Below are 16,834 nucleotides of genomic sequence, written 5' to 3' on the forward strand. Positions count from 1 at the left end.
TGTTTTAGCTGCTGTGGCTGAAATGATACTGCTTTAGCCCTCCTCCTGCCAGAGCTTAATGCTAGAGCTCCTGCTGAATGGGGCCCATTTCTAGTCCACAGCTCTCTGGTTTAGCATAGACACAAAGGAAACTGCACACTCCAGAAATAAACTGCAGCAGCTGAGGAGCGCATATATGTCCTCCTCAGCCATCGGTGCTCAACAGGCAGTAACACCTCTGTGAGTGCAAGACTGACAGCTGGAATTAGAAACCACTTTAACTAGAAGGTGCCTCTGCCTCCAGCCATAAATGCTGTGAGTTGGAGCCCTCTCTTTTGTTTCTTCTCCTTTCAGGTTTCTTGTACAGGCTGTTCACTAGGCAAAGTCTTTGAATGAGGAACTATTTTATACAGTGCCTTATTACAACAGAGCTCTGATCTCCATAAGGGTCCTTCAGCACAACTGTTGAACCAGCAGTCCTATTTAAGGACATTTGGAGCAGGCTCTTGGGTGAAAAAAATTGCATTTGTGTACTTTTATGTTAAGTGGCCATTTGTTTCCAGGGAACGTGCTCATGTGTGAATTATACATATTTACACAAAGGTGTATAAATAATACATGAAACCAAGATTGCATTTCATCTGCCTAGTGAGAAAAAGCTTAGCTATTTGTGTTTTTTCCCTGATACTTATTGAACACTACATTAAGAAGGAATACAGAAGAGATGTAGTTGGCTTCCGTGTCAAATCATGCCTGATGTGATGAGGGAAGGTGACAGAATTTGAATTTTCCCAAGCAAGTGTGAAACCTGTGGCAAATGAAGAAGCAGATGATAATAACAATTTTGTGAGCTGAAGACTTTTTTTTAAATTGGCTCGTCCGTTAAGATACCTTTCCCAGTGACATCCTGATGACTGGTGCGTGTGTTATCATTCCAACCACTTTCCCACTTGCGTATGATGTGTAGAATGGTTTTGAGAGCCCCGGAGTGTGAATGTGCCACTTGAATTGTTTTGTGTCTGCTTTCAGACGTCTATGTTTTTGCTGCCTCCAACAGGATCATACTGAAAATGTCCCTGATTATTTAACACAAACTGAAACAGGGAACTAATGAACCTCAGACTTATTTCTTTCCTGTAGGGCTATCAGTGCTGTTTGGCTGTCAATTTTCTCTGCAAGATAAGGTGGCCCTCTCATCTATGAATATTTCACCTCGTATTTTTACTGGTTTAGGGGCTGGAGTTACGCTGTGCCAAACGTTATGGCATTTCAAGCCAAAGTTAGGAAATTATACTTTTGCAGCATTGTTAAATACATTTAAAGCTGAACCAGCACAATCAGGAGATTTCTGTTAACCCTAACATCTCCGATCAGAGGTTTTTCTCTGTCTGAGTGGGGTGTCACAGAGGCAGTCTGTTCCCTAGGGACTGTCAGATGGAAAGCAAAAATAGAAACTGTTGGAATAGTTTACTCGGACGTCTTCCTTCAAGCTGTGTGTACGTCCATCTGAGAAAGGGCTATCTGTCTGACCGAAGGGAAGAGCTTAGTTCTGGATGAGATTTAGCACAGAGCAATTAGATTTATTAGGCATACTCTTGAATACGAAACTGTTGTGGGAGCTTTGGAAGCACAAGGCGAGCTCTGGCACTCTGTAATGTGTTCATTACTTTTGTTTTGGGGATGGCTCATCAGTTAAGACTGCACAGAAACTGCTTGAAATCAGGCCTGTGACTAAACAAAATGGGAAGAATTTCCACTCCAATTTCCTTTAAGGTGATGCCCCCTGAGACAGTCTCTCCAGACTCGAGCTCTGAAGACAGAAGTTTCATCCATAAATGACCAAGTTTGCCTTTCTCCCAAGCTGCATTCTACCTATCAGCATTGCAGTATTTCCTTCTCCCTTTTCCTCCTGCTCTGTCCCAGAAGTTTCCTGCAGCTGCATCGCTGTACTTGCTGTCCTCACACCATTGATGCAATACATAAAATGGGGGTTGAGGATTTTGTTTGTTTGTTTTCCTCCTCCCCACCCCCATAGCCTCTCAAGCATCTTCCGATGATGGATAGGCTGCAAGATAGTCAGTGTGGAAGATAAATACACTGGGGAGATTTCAGCGCGTGTCACGAACTGGAGACGACTTTACGAGAGTCCCCACTGCATTAGTGAGCTGCTCTGCTGCCATTCAGCACAACTGTTCCGGACAGGCGTCAAGCTTTTCCTATGACCCCCTTTTATTTGTTGATACTTGTTATTACTGCAGTCAGGCAGTCACGCCTGCAATAATGGTATGCGTGAAGCACCTGAGCGCCCTGTTCACGGCACTACCACAGCCATTAAAAGATATGGCCAACAATAAAAATCTCCATATTAAAAGAGTGGAAAAGGCAACTGAAACAGTAGCATTGTTACAAAACAGAGGATCCCACATATGTGCAGATGGTAATTAAAATGCAGTAGGCTTCTGGAAGCAACCCTGTTTTCTAAACATGGATTTGCTTTGTATTGAATGCACTTTCTACACAGTAGAGACTATATCCGGTGAATGGAAAAGCAATTAGCATCCTTTCTGTGCACACATTTAATAGCTACACAATGCTGTTGAGTACAATAGGCACTGTTTTGCAGCAGATGCATGCTCCACAGAGATACCAGTTTGTATATACACACACACACACACATGCAATCAAGATTTCCCATGCACTATGTGACAGTCACTTATCCAAAATGTAGTGTGGTTTAGCCCCGTATGCTCGCTCACAGTGGACTGAGAAGTCTATCAGGTTTTAAACTTCTATGAGCTCTGCAGCTTACTGAGGAAGGGTGAGCTGGTCAGCAGGACTGCCCAGAGTCTGAGCTGCGCCACTGACTTGTTTTGTGGCTTTAGGCAAATCAGCTGACCTGCTGCTTTGGTCCCTTTTTCTGCAAAATGGAAATGAGGGCTCCTTTTCATAGTACTGGAGTGAAGCTTTGTAAAAATGCTCTGAAATCTTGTGGTGAAAGGCCCAGCAAAAGAGCAAAGGCAGTGCAGTCCACCTTCCACGTGTGTAACAGCTAGCTGTGTGTTTTCACTTGCAGTCAATGAATGAATTAGTAGCAGTGGCTTTGAAAGAAGTAGAGATGAGTCAGTGGAACCTTATGGTCTTGTGCAGGGAGGAATATGGCCTTACAGCACCTCACGTCAGCCAGCTTAGTTCTGTATATGCTGAAGTGAACTCATACTCGGGCTACCCTGGGGACAACGGGCAGGGCTAGTTGGGGAAGCATGGAGGGCAGGATGAGCGAATGCCCAGGATCTCATCTGATGTTGTCTGTAGAGGTCTGAACATGTTTTCTAGGCAAGACCAGGATGCTAAGAGAAACCCCTTAAGAAGGGTTTTGTTGTTGCACAGGGACCTAGCTCTTTTTACTCTTAATTTGCTAGATTGGAAGGGACTAAAAATAGGACAATGTAAGGTCTGTTTTGCTGAACTTGTGATTTTTACTGTCAAAATCCCCAGTGGATAATTGGGTACATAGCTATCGTTCCAGCACTCCTGGTGACACTCATTAGCTCTTACTGGCTGTCCCAGTAGCGACTAAGGACTGAAAGGCCCTGGACACTCAACTCAGCTCTCGCTGGAGGGACTTTCTGCAGGTCGGGATTCATGCTGGGTGGGAGGTTGGGCCTGTTTTGAGGCTTCATGAGGCTTCAGCCTCCAGGGCTCTGTCAACAGCATGTTTCAATGGCTCTAAAGTCAGGCATCAAAAGACGCAAATAAATTTATTGTTGCAGATTAGAAATTGATTCCGAGGGTACAAATTGCAACTAGAGTCATAAAATGCAAGACGTGGCCAGTGTTTTCCTCATTTGTTAACTGAGAATCTCTCCTCACTGCTGCCTTACTTCCTCCTGATAGTTTCCATTGTCTTTTCTGCAAGTGTCCTAAGAGCGTAGATGCTTGTAGATGCCCAGGTGTGTTTATTACTGAGCACAAAATCCATCATATTGCTGCATGAGCAGGCAGATTGGTACATCCATTCACAAAGGCAAGTGGAGTTAGCTGCAAAACATACTTTGGATCATTTCTGTAGACTTACTGTGTGTCTGTGGGTGCCTGCATCTCTGCCTTTTTATTGCTGTTTTTCCTAGCAATAATGCAATATTCTTTCCTTTAAGCCTGTCACTTGATTCTGTTGCTAGTTTTTCTCGTTTATGAAAACCAGTTTCTGTGTCTGATCTCGTTACTAGCAAGGTCCAGTTGTTCTTTATTTCAGTTTACAATATGTCACTTACAATAGTGATCCAGTAGTCACTGTTTGATGCCCCATTCTTAAGGATGTTTTCAAGAAGAAAGAGAGGAGAGAAGAGACAAAACCAAGCTCTCAATTTGCCTGTCTTGGAGAAATCACCGTACAGCCAAGGCTGTGTCTTTGAAAGCACAGGGGTTGCTCAGGTTATGAAATGCTCAAACATTAGCTCAGCATGGTTGAGCCAGGGCATAGGGAGATATGTGAACCCATTAATCATTGCAGGGCAGCTGCCAGCTCGCTGACTTTAATTGGGCCCTTCTAATATTTAAGCTGTTTGAAGGGGTTTTTTTTGGTACTGCTGATAAAGAATTTCATTCCTCTCTCATGAGGCTGTGGCGAGACAGTAGAGGTGTGAGCTTATTTCAAGGTTGCTGAATGACTGGCAGCTACTGGGGAAAATGATGTTGCTCAGCATTGTTTTCCTTCTGAAATTGCTGTCTTGGCTGCATCTCTCATATCTTTATATATTTGTCTCTTTAAATTTCCTGTTCCTCAGACCACTCTGTCTTCACAATTTTCAGTCATTGCATTTATATTAAAGATTTATATGGAAGTAAATGGTTTTAGAGGGCACATCTTTCCAATATGCCTGTCCTGAGAGGAGGAAGTGGGAGGTGGAACCATTTCTTAAAAAGAAGGGGACGACTGGAAAGCATGGTACAATCAGTGTAACAGGTAGAGAAATCAGTCATTAGAACTCATATTACATCTCAAACGGTAACAAAAGATAATTAAAAGAGTTCTTTTTGCTCACCGTGGTGTATCTGTCCATCAAGGGGCCCGCTTTGCTGGTCACATGCAACCCAATTTCCCCAAATACAGTGCCAAGAATTCACTTCCACATCTGCTTCTTCTGCTCAGTCCCAGCCAATGGGGCAGCTTGAAGAATTCTTCACCTGCTACCTTCTTCCCAACAGCTGAAAGCAGGGATGTTTGCAGGAGGAGGAGGCACAGAACAGGCAAATACCCCTGTGCTTGCTGAGTGGCAATGGCCTGCTTCAGCTCTGCCTTCCCATGGGGTGGCAGGTGAACAGGATTTCTGTCTTTTCCAGAAGCAGTTCTCTTCCAGCTTCATTCAGTTTAAACATTCAAAGTGTTGCCAACTCATATTACCAAGCACATGCAAGACAGAGCTGAATCAGATCTCATGAGTCTTTACGCCAATATATCTACTTTGATTTCTGTGGCAGTAATCATCCGCTTACAGTGGACTCAATGTGAGGGGAATCCAGCCCCCTCAACACAGCTTGATGTTGTACTGCTTTTACATCTGGTTACTTTATCAGTTCAATTTGCAGCCCTTTGTGTACACTGAATGTTCTTTGTAGGTCAGCTGCCATGCAGGGATCCTACATGTGTGCAGTGTTTAATTGGTCTCTCAGCTCTTTCCCATTTTCTGCTTTGTTTTGCTTACAGAGCTCATCCGTTCCCTCCCGTTTCTCCTTCCCAGGAGGAAAGGCAAGATGATGATGACGATGCATTCTCAGCTAATGGGCCCTGCTGAGACAGTGAGTTTACAGGTATCTTTCACTTATCTTACCTACTTTTTCCTTCCTCATTGAAAAAAGGAAAAAAAGGACCACGCTCTTCCAGTGGTTTGACCTTTCCCCCCCCCCCAAGACCTTTGCTTAAGTGATGGCTGGAAGCCTAGCTCCTCCTGTGCTAGGAAGATTTGTAAATCAACCTGTGTTTGGTTTTTACCCTGTGTCCATCACCACATACCATCTCCCACAATGCATAAAGCAAGGTAGTGGTTGGCCTATGTTGTCCTCTCAGAGTTTCAGAGGAAAGAAAGACAACATGAAGGTTCTTAGCTGGGGATTTTGTAAGACGTTATGTTGGCTAGGTTTCCAAATCCTCCTGAGTTGGAAGGGCTTCTTGGAAGGGGCTTAATTCCTTCAAAAAGTCCTACCCTTTCCTAATACGTGCTAGCTAACAAAAAATACTGTAGACTTGATATGACAAATGAGCAGTGGTTTGCTGTTGGAGTCTAGGGATAATCTGTTCATGCTTAAGCACCTTACCCCCTTCTGTGTTCTGTGGTACTGTTCTTGCTGTGATAATGCTAATAGATTTTTTTTTTTAATCATAGTAAAGTTGATTCATATCCTGGGAAAAGTGCAGCTCAGACTTGGTTGATTAGTCGTATATTTTTAAATCTATAAATCTGGATTTTCGCCTCCACTTTCAGTAGTAAAAGGAAAGGAGAACAATAAGATCTCACTTTATGTTTAGTACCAGTGGAGGTTGTGGATGCAGTTCAAGCTCTGCAAGGCTTCTGGTGGGAGAGTTTGACAAAAGACACTTTGTCTCCTTTGGAACAAATGCCACCAAATAGTTGAATTTATTTCTTAATTATTTTTCTAGGGTCCCTCTGTTTCCAGCTTGCTCACAAACACTTCACACAGAGATTTGCTTCTTTGGAATGGCATGAGGGGGGACCAGCAGTGGGGATTTGCTTTCTATGCATGGCATGGTTTGCCTCGTCTGCGTGAGCTCTTTCTTGTTCCTAGGATACACTTGCTTGACTTAATTTATGGGCTTGCTTTATTATTTTTTCTTTTTGGCTGAGATCTGTTTTGACTTTCCCACTAAGCTCCTTTCTGAGCAGGGGCAAAACCAACAACACTGAATTTATTTAAGTAGAATTAAAGGGCAGTCCTTGTGCTCAGGCTGGGTCTGGGCTGCTAAAGCATGCTCAGCCTCCTGAGGTGCTAAAGAACCTCATGTTTCATTCAAAAGCCAACTGCGCTGAATAGCAGAGAGCCACTTCTAAGGACTGCAGTGGGGCTCTAATACCATCCGTATAGTATGAAAGATGGAGCTTTAGAAGGCAATGGGATATAAAGTAAAAAGAGAAAAGAATTGACCGACCAGATTAGATTAAGAACGCAGTGAGTTTTGTTGCGCTAGAAGCAAGGTTTGGAAGATGATATAGTCCCTCTGCTCCTGCTGTACAACAATCGCCATTAAAAATAGGGGTATATTTAGCATATGTATAAGCATTAAGAGTCATTTTTTAATGAAAATGAAATTCACCTTCTACAGTAATGTTCTAAGAATTGCAAAGAGGGATCTGCCTGTATCAAATCACCAATTGATGGCCCTTGAAAATTCAGCCCTAGTTTGTATCTTTGCAGATATTTTTCCTGCTTATATGCTTGCTGTGTTTTGATTTTCTTTGTCCCTTTTTAAAATGAGAAGCAAACTCAAGGTTTCATCAGAACTATACAGATATGCAGAAACTGGGCAAGAGAGTTCTTTGTGTAGAAGAGCATATGGCTTTGCTAAGCAGAACCTGGGCACTAAGTGTATAAAGGCTCATCTAAAGCCCAGCAAAAGAAGGTATTTCTGAGCCTGTTCAGAGTAGCTCTGATAGCTGGTTCCACAGTGTGACCAGGATGCTAAACCTCATGCAGGAGCTTGAAGGCAATTAGCTGAAGGGCAGTCTTCCAGTGCAGTGCCCATTGGACTGGTGGGCACAGTGAACTCTTCATATGTGTGGGACAAAAATCTCAACATTTCTGCTTGTTTGTCCTCAGAAGAGGAAAGCCAGAGGTCAGAGGTAAAAAGTCACAGGAATTTACCTTTTTTCCTCACCTTTTTTTCCCCACTTACTCTGGGAACCACTTCAGGGAAATGTAATCATACCTGTTTATCAAAATTCAGTCCCTCTGCCTCATCCTAAATAGACAAGGCAACAGGTAAGGTGAGTTAATGAGACTTCCTAGCCCTACCTTTGAAGCGTACAGAGGACTGAGGGGATCCAGTAGTTCCGGATAGGCAACAGCTTAAAATCCCCTCTCATGCCTCCAGGAGTTAGCTCCGAGATCAAAACTGAAGCTTGTGGACAGGGAGTGGCACAGCAGAAAGCTGCATTTCCCATCCTGCACTGTAGATTGTAATAGAAGCTCAGCCTCTGGAGCAGTTACTCCTGCATTTCCAACTGGCACTAGATTAACTTGAAAAACTGACTTACATAAATCATCTCCAAAGCATCCTTTTGAAGGTGGGGTCCCAGAAATCTACTTTTCATAGCACCTTGAGTACAGTCACATATGCTGCAGGTTAAAGTTTTTGACCCTGTCAGATATTGGCTGTTTGCACCTGGGCTTCTGTTCATCTCTTCTTATTAAAAAGGTTAGAAGGGGAATGAGAGGTATAATGTAATACATTATTTATCTTGTAAGGAAAAAATCCAGTTTAGTCCTTGGAGTCTTCCCTGTATTTTCTACTTTATCTCTGTTGGCAGAAGTCATTGTTGGTGCCTGTATTTTTACAAGTAGTGAAATTGAAAGCACACAAATAAGAAAGAAACTAGACAGAGAAAGAATGACTCTTGTTCTACTAGATGGAGGTGAATTTAAAGAGATGATGCCTGGATGTGTTGGTGCCTCCTGAGGAAGAAATCGCGTTTACTGAATTTGACTATAGGATGTAGTGCTGTGTGTTTTACTGACTCCTCACTTGCAGTTCAGCCTGGATCCTGGAGACAATTATTTTTGATCGTTGGCTGACAAGAGTAATGTCAGAGAATGCCAGTTCTCCTTTGAGGCAGCGGCCATGTCATAAGCTTCCTAGGTGTCACAGTTAGCATGGAGAATGTGTCCACACAGCAAAGCAGTGAACTTGTTATGACGCAAATAGCTGGCCTTGGTAACAAAAATGGAAATGTGGCATTAGAAGCTTCAGCATGGGCTAACAGCCAAGGTAACGGTTGTAATTTCCACACACCAATATTTTGCTGGACCCTACATTAGAGTATGCCAGTGAGTCTTTGTTTCACTTGCCTCTTCTAGTTAGAGAAAAGCTAACATAGTTGGCCACACCATGTCACAACCAACCCTTTTCTTTTGTATAGAGACCTTTCTAACTGCCATACCAGCTGGCAGGTCATTAGGTTTCTCAGAAAACAGATGAAACTATTTTATCATCCCCGAGTTAATTCCTCCAGAGTGAGGTGTACCAGTGCAGAGGAGTTTGCATGGTGGGCCTCCAGCAGCTGGATCATCAGCAGAATTTGAGGGTGGGATTTTCATGACAAAGCATCTGCTATTTGAATCAAAAAAGGTAATCACTTTCTCTCATCCTAGCTTTGACCATTCTCCCTAAAAGTATCTTATTGTTTGGTGCCGTCAGCCAGAGCAGCTTAGAATCTGTACCTTGGGCTGGGGTTGTCGGTGAGCATCTTTTGTGGTTTTGATTAGAAATGATCCTGCTTTCTTTGTTCAGAAATTTTACCAGGGAAAACTTTGTTATCCTATTGGGACACAAACTTACTTGTAGATCTCTTCCTGTTTCCCTAGTTGACCCTTACCTACAGAAGATTTCTTTCCACTTCACGGAAAGATCTTCTATACTCAGTCTTTATCTGGTGATGAACACAAGGAAAGTGTCTTGAGCTCCACACCTGCAGCAGGAACAGCAGCTGATGCTTCCTCCTGTTACTTCACTTGGCCATGTCTTTGGTTCACCTAGATGATGTGATTCTTCACCATCCTTCTCCTTCAGGAATTCACTGCTTGTCACACCTAATAACTGATTGACTCGTCAGCCTTTTTTTAGGTTGACAAATATCCTGCAGAGATAAGACACTGGCCTTTGAAAATGTGGTGCTAGTAATTAAAATGAAGAATGCATTACAGTAAAAAGTAGAAATATGGATCTAAAAGCCACACTAGTATTCTTAGTGATGGGAGTTATTGAAGATTTCAATTTAATAATTCAGTGCAGCTGAGATTAATAAATGATAGGAGATCAAAATGGTCTTTCAAGAAGAAGGATTTCAGGGGTATAGTTAGCAGTTTAATTTAGTATATCCTGAAAGATGCTGCCTGAATTACCATATAATAACTCAGTAGAATCCTAAGATTTCTCAGCCTGTTTTGTAAAAGGAGGAACATGTATCCTGAGTGAGGATTATGTAAAGTGAGGGAAGCCATCTGAGATCAAGCCAAAAAGCCTAGAAATCCCAGCCCTGACATGAGTTCCTGCCGTACCCTGCAGCCAGTCACTTCATGTCGCTGTGAATTCCTGCATATGCAGCAGCAGGCGGTAGGCGCTGCCGGGACCAACGATGTGCCTTTCCTGAGAAGCGCCTGCCCACGACCTCTCACAGCGAGCGCCTGCTCATGACACAGGGCCTCCTGGATGGGCCGAAAGGAAATCCATTCCTTGTTTCTCAAGGGTAAGTGGGGGAGGAAATCCCAACATGTGAGTGAAATACTGCAAGCCTGGGAGCAGTCCCGCATGCTGCCTCCCACAGCAGAGCTGCTCCAGGGAACTCTCCCTGGGGCAAGCACAGCCCTGAGTAGCTGCAGTGATACTCATCACTTTTATCTTCCTTGCTCCATCTCCCAAAAGCTTCCTGAGTTCCAGGCCGGCTTCCCTGCTTGCTGAACTGGTTTCAGGGCATCAAAACAGCTTTGAAGTTAAAGGGCCACACACATCATTACAATCCAGACCCGCAAATCTTACAAACTTTGTAAACACACTGCTTGCTGTGAATAGCCCCGCTAGGTTCATGACCTCACTGTCGTTGCAAGTGCTGTGCCTGAGAGCGTTTTCAGGTCTGACCCCTTGGTTTTCACTGTTCTGCTCACACAGAAACTCTCCCAGTGTTGAGAATGAGCTTCACCTTTAAAGCTCCTTTGCTCAGTAAAATATTTGAAATTAAATAAACTGGACATTCTGGCTGTGACACTGATCTTTCAATTCGTAGCTCTCTGAAACCCCAGGATTAGCTCTGTGTAGCCATCAGAGCCGGTTGTTAGGCAGTTCCTTTAAGCATCATGGATACATTTTATGGGAGGTTTTTTTCTTTATTATTAAAAGGCTAAAAGTATTAAATTATCATGTTGTTCACCTGAGGTGTGAGACTGACTAGGGCTGAGATACGTCTAGGAGGCAAGCTTATCATCTTCGGTTCTGTTACATGCTATCTGTGCTTTGGTGTTGTCATCTGAAAATGAAGGAAATGGTACTATCCTGCTCCCCCGTAAGGATGCACTCATTCATGTTTGTAAAGCAAATGGGAAATGCAAGGGACAAGGGACTAAGGACTAAGGGACAAGGACTTAGCAAATTTACGTGAGCCTGTATTTTTGTAGCTTGCTGGAATGTGGTATGTCCTGCTAGTGGACGTAAGGACTGTGGCATTCTTTTAATGCCCTTCTTTACAGAGTCTTTTCCTTGTGTATGTAAAACTGGGCTGTAGTTTCTGGCTCCTGGTGACTATTTAGGTGCTCATACTGTCAGAGCTGCCTCTGTCTGTGGTGAGAACGTTGTGGCGGCTTTTTGTAGTCACAAACCTGGCCATGGCGATTCTTGTGTTTCTGGCCTCTGGGCTCAATTTTATGCAACTTGTAACTAGAATAGAAAGGGTTAGCCCTGAAACAGCTGCATGTGGTATGTAGTAGTGCTGTTCAGCAGCCCAGCCTGTTCCTCCATGCCCTAAGCTTGCTCCAGATATGGTGTCCGTTCTCAGCTGTGCGCAGGCTAATCTTGAAATACTCCCTGTCCTTCCATGTCCGTATCTTCCTTCCCTGAGAACAGAAAGACTGTCATCCCATATGAAGAGACTCTGAAGATAATAAACATGCCATGATCAGAAGCTGGCCCTAGACCGGGGATTTTACTCTCCTGCCAAAGGGTAAAAACATCTGTCAGCTAGATCCAGTTTGAATCCTGATTCAGCAAGAAGCTTTAAGCACATGAACAGTTCTTTGGGCCTCTTCCTGCGATAGTGTTAGTGTACATAGGGTTAAGCTCCTATGCTTTATCTTGTTATGCTCAAAAATACACTGGAAAAATCTATAATTTCCCGTCTGTATTTTAGATGAATAAGTTCCCCGGCAGACGTATATTACAGCTGGAACACATATGTTATATGCAATGTACTGCCCAGACTCTAGAGTGACCAGATTATACATATGGAAATTATTCAGGCCTTCTCCTCTCATTTGCTTTGCAAGGTTCATTGTACGCTTTGTTCACTCCCCTAATTTTCTGTTGACTATGAAGGATGAATGGAGGCAAGTTCACTGGCCACTCCAATCCCTTTGAAGTTAGGGGACAGTCCTATGTGAGTAGTGAATTAGACTGAATATAGTGCAGAGTTTAACAGCTTTCTATACTGCTGTTTCTAATCGCAGTTTCTAGAATAACTTGAAATATGGAAAGGTTGAGGGAGATGATGTTTTTTTATAGCCACTCTAACAGTAAAATCAATGCAACCAGTGATGGGAAGGAGGGAGGGAAACTAGGTCCTGAATGTTTTAGAGAAAATCATCCCCTCTCTTCTTAAAGGCTGAAGTTCACTCACAAACTGTTATATGTCATATAGCATTTGGTGGGTGTGTATGATTTTTAATTATCTGCCTGATTGTGATTTTTTTTCTCATTCGCTTCGGTTTTGAGATATTATGACAAATTTCAAAGAAAATAATATTTTGAATCAGTGATCATACATCTCCATGTTTTCGAAATCAAAATTTGCCTGACAATAAAGACTAGAAACTCTCTGTGTAAAAATCAGTAATCCAGCCAGAAAGAGGCACCACAGGATTTTTAGGAAGGGTTTCTAATCTTTTTTACAGTTTCTTACTGTCTAGGACACCTGATAAAACTGGAAGCAGCAAGTACATTAAATACAGAGCAACAGCTTGTATCGAACTGCCCAGGGTTTCTGGTTTATTCATTTTATCAATGTAAAACCTATAATATTTCCCATAATTGCTACAGCAGGTACCCGTAAACTACACAGTGCTATGTTAGTCCTTGAGCATGAAAATCACACTATTTCCATTTTCTTCTTAGACCATTCTGTTTAAGTGCTGTTGTATTAGTCAGATTTAGACTGAATTATGTTTTGATTTGACATGGGCTGCATTGCTTGCCGAAATACTGAGTAAGCTTTTATTGGGGAAGCAGGTAACTGCTTCTGTAATGAATCAAGTAGAGAATAAAGCTGACGGTTGCTCACCAAACAGACGCAGAAGTTCCTTTTGAGCACAACTCATGTAAATGGTTGTGTCCCCATGTGAGTAATAGCAGCAGCTGGAGAGGAGCCTAGCGTTCCTGGGGCACTGATGGGGCACCAGACAGAGCAAGAAGGGTTGCAAAGATGCTTTTGTTCATTTCAGTAACCGTCCATGCCTGCAGTTGCATACCTAAAGCAAGGTGAGTCTTTAGGGTATGAATTCGTGTACTGGCTCTGTGGCACAAGTGGTAACTTGAAAGGAGGAGAAACTGAGGCACAAGGCCTGTGTGATGGAGAGTAGAGTGGGGAATAAGAAGTCGGACCTTTGACTTCTTGGGTTGTTCCTTTGCTTCTCCACAGAAAGATGGCTCCTGAGTGGTTTGCTCCCCTGTCCTCAGGATCAACAGATTTTATCATTAATGTTGTTGCTGTTACCATAGTAGCATGGAAATGTACTCATTAGCCACAACTCAGGAGTACTGGAGCTGCACAAACGCACAACAGAGAGATCATCTATGTCCTTAAGAGTCTTCAATGTGAATTTAGTCTGTCTCACAGATCGGGCTTGCTCAGCAGCAGCCCCTGACTCGTCTGGACTTCTTTGCTGTTGCTTTAGGCTCACAGTATAGACAACACCAGAAAGCAGAGTTGAGCAGAAAAACAGTGATGCAGCTTTTTCAATGAAACTATGTATGCCCTCTGATCCGAATTTGACAACATTGGGCTTGGCCACGGTTTGTGTAAAGTGCTTCTGGCCTGCAGATGATAATGTGTCCCTGCCAAAAAAACCTTCTCCTTTTCACAGGGGTGTGGGATTTTTAAAACTAATTATTGTTGTTAAAAAACAAACTTGGAAAAATGCATTGAACAGAACCTCTGCAATGGAGATTTTCACTGCCTCTGTGCAGATATTACAAACCTCTCTCCTCATGTAGCTTCTGAGGCTGTTGATTTGAACTTCAATTAATTTCTGAAAAGAGCACACATCAAGTCTCCAGTCGTAACTAGAGAGTATGGTGCAATATCATCGTTGCTTACCTCTGAATGAACCTGAGAAACAAAGTGATCAATCCAGGCATAATTGCCAGTGTCACCAATTAATTGTTACTGACCGACTGAGGGACCTTTTACGCTGGCAGCCTGTCAGTCCCAGAAGTTGCAATTCAGCGTGGCAGGCTTTGGGTGGCAAGAAAACACCCTTTTGAGCCAGTGTAAATTAGTAGCAGTAGGATTTTCTTTTAATGCCTTGCTGCACATCTCTAATTTCAGCATTACCAGATGGGGATTCCCTGTGCAGGCTGTACCTTCTCCAGCACAGTCAGGATCACACAGTCTTCACTAAGCCCTTATACAGAGACATGTTTAAGCAGGTACTTAGAGTTAAGCATGAACTTAACTACCTTTGAGGTCAAAATTAGCCAGCTACTTAAGGGCTTTATTTAGAAATTACTCCCATAAAAAACACGCTTTCTCCGTTCCTAATCACACCGGTTGCAGGGGAAAGCAATGACACAGAAACAGCATCTGGGCTTATAGAAAGTTAATACAATCTATACTTTCCAATCAAAAACACAGTATATTATTTTAGAAGGTTTTAAAATATTTTTGTCATTATTTTTCAGAACCAGGGTTGGCCTGAGTATATTGGTAACTGTGAAGTTTAATTCCAGTATTGATCTCTGTGAGCCTGTGTCTCTGTCTGTACAATGGAACTAAGGGTATAAGCATTTGTGGTTTGGTTTGGTTTGATTTTATTTATGGAAGTGGTTTCACAATAGTCCATGTTACCCTCCGTAAGCTTTTGGGTTGATTTTGCAGCTAACCTTTTTCCTTCCTTCCATCTATTTGAACATAAATCATTCATGCCCTAGGCTTACAGAGGGAAGGTCACTTTTCCATAAGATGGCTGTTTAAAAAACTCAAATTATGTTACGTGGCTTCAGTTTAAATCTAGTCCTCAGCTAATTAGTCTGGTAACATATCTGTATTTCCAAACAAAGAATAACTATAATATTATCCCAGTGGAGATCAGTGAAGGAATTTGGGGAATGCAAATGTTGATAATTGTAGTTCCTGCTCTATAGTTAGCTTGAGCAGACAGACATGTGCCCTTTAGCAGACCTCTCTTGGTGCCAGGAGAGTTACACACAGGACAAAAGACAGTAGATCCAATTGCAGGATGAAAGGCCAGATTCTGACATCCCACCTCATTTTATTCAGTCCTTTCTCAGTCAAAATTATCGAAGGGCATTTTCCCAAAGAAAGACCAGAAAGATTCCCAGGAATCTTAAGTAGATTAAGGCAAGGATATTTAATTACTCCAGTGGGAGAGGGATGTAATTCTTCTTTCCTTTTTTTTTTTTTTTTAACCTGTACCTGGGTTGCTAACTAACCAAATTTAGGAAGGTAATTTGGCCTGACCATTCTGGGTCATTCTGGGTCTGCGTATGCATTCTGGGGGATTCTCTACAACATTTAGGTGCTTTTGGTATCTTGAACAGCTGTTATGTTTTTCAACACCTGCCATTTCTCTAGCTTGGAAAGTAAAAATGACCTCATTACTCTTAAAAAATTAAAAAGAAATCCCAACCTCTGCTCCAACCTCTGAAATATGCTATCTTAGCTGAGTTTGCATTGAGCTTTTACTGTAGTAACAGATTTTTGAAAAGGCATAAATAATCTGCAAATTTTTGAAAAGGCATGTCCTAAATGGCAAACAATAGTGTGTTACTTTGGCAGATTTTTTTCGGGAACATGTACATTTAATGTAGAGGGCCAGTTAGACTGAAGTATTCTCGGTATCAGCATTACCACTAGTGGCTTGCAGGCTCTTTTGCAGGTAGAACCACCTCTGTAATAGAAATAACTTAAAAAAACCTGCACGTTTTGAGACAGGCCTTTTTGTGTGTGTGCATTTCTTGGTTCTGTATTTCGAATCTGCATTCTGCTACTATTGCTCACTGCATGTTAATAGTTGAGTTTTGTTTGCTTTCCAAACTCAGCAAGCAGTTTCTTTGATGCTAGCAGAAAAAAAAAGAGCGCAAGTTGAAGACTCGTCTGTGATCCAAGTTTTACGAGTTACAGGGAGGCAATCAATTGATTGGTCTTAATTACAGAGGTGGGCATGGGAAGGAATAGTGCTCAAAGTAGATAGAACGAGTAACAAGCTTGCCATACAGCTTAACCACTGCTGCCCCCATCATAGTTGGTCTCGCCTGGCTTTTGCTCTTGCAGGCTATGTAGACATTTGTCTCTGCAAGAGGTTCATTTCCACCTGCGGGCAGTGTAACGGCTTCAAACTGATGCTCCTTAAACATCTATTTTATTGGAATGAACAGTAATAAGCGTGTTATACATCAAATTTATACCATCTTCTCTATGTCAGAGTGAGAGCTGATCTCATTTGCACTGAAGAGCAGCTGGAGCGACCCCAGTGGAGTCAGCAGAGCGTAGCGAGCTCTGACGTGAGCTCCAGGCTTTCATAAAGCTCCACACCCTGAACTTTTAGTCCTGCTAGGTTGTACTTGTGTTCTCAGGCGCTCGTCTCCCTCCCCTTCTCCCTGAGCTTCGCATATAACCACAATAGG

At 42.6% G+C, this 16,834-nt stretch overlaps 1 long non-coding RNA gene across 1 annotated transcript in view; it reads left to right on the forward strand.

Moving 5' to 3' along the window:
* LOC138067464 (uncharacterized) overlaps positions 1-16,834 on the forward strand; it is an 88,819-nt gene that overhangs the window by 50,970 nt on the left and 21,015 nt on the right. The window contains exon 4 of the long non-coding RNA XR_011141444.1: positions 5,684-5,787. This is a non-coding gene — a long non-coding RNA (uncharacterized lncRNA). The remainder of the gene's footprint in view (positions 1-5,683; positions 5,788-16,834) is intronic.

Source organism: Struthio camelus, chromosome 5, assembly GCF_040807025.1.
Source record: "Struthio camelus isolate bStrCam1 chromosome 5, bStrCam1.hap1, whole genome shotgun sequence".
Taxonomy (NCBI): Eukaryota; Metazoa; Chordata; class Aves; order Struthioniformes; family Struthionidae; genus Struthio; species Struthio camelus.